The sequence below is a fragment of the Nannospalax galili genome, unplaced genomic scaffold, assembly GCF_000622305.1.
Source record: "Nannospalax galili isolate Female #2095 unplaced genomic scaffold, S.galili_v1.0 scaffold844, whole genome shotgun sequence".
Taxonomy (NCBI): Eukaryota; Metazoa; Chordata; class Mammalia; order Rodentia; family Spalacidae; genus Nannospalax; species Nannospalax galili.
This window is the reverse complement of record NW_008351662.1, coordinates 537,462-538,118: the sequence shown is the minus strand read 5'-3', so window position 1 is coordinate 538,118 and position 657 is coordinate 537,462.

The following is a 657-nucleotide window of genomic DNA, read 5'->3' as shown; positions in this document are numbered from 1 at the left end:
TGAGATGACCATGTGTTTCTTGTCTTTGAGCCCATTTATATGGTTTATGATGTTTATTGACTTACATATATTGAACCATCCCTGCATCTCTGGAATAAAGCCAACTTGATCATTGTGGATGATCTTTTTGATGTGTGTCTGGATGCCATTTGCAAGTATTTTGTTGAGAATTTTTGCATCTATGTTCATTAAGGATATGGGTCTGTAGTCTTCTTTTTTGGTTGTATCTTTACCTGTCTTTGGTATTAGAGTGACTGGCTTCATGGAAGAAATTTGGAAGTTCTCCCTCCATTTCTATCTTTTTGAATAAATTGAGAGCATTAGATGTAAATCTTCTTTAATTATCTGATAGAATTCTGCTGTAAATCCATCTTGTCCTGGGCATTTTTTAGTTAAGAAGTTTTGTATTACTTTTTCAATTTCTTTTTGTGATATGGGTCTGTTTAAGATGTTAATCTCTTCTTGATTTAGTTTTGGTGGTTCCCATGCCTTTAGATATGCATCCATTTCTTTTCGGTTTTCGAATTTGGTAGCATATAGGTTTTTAAAGTATTCCCTTATAATGTTCTGTATCTTTCTGGTGTCTGTTGAAATGTTTCCCCTTTCATCTCTGATTTTGTTGATTTGGAGGTGCTCTTTCTTTCTTTTGGTTAACTG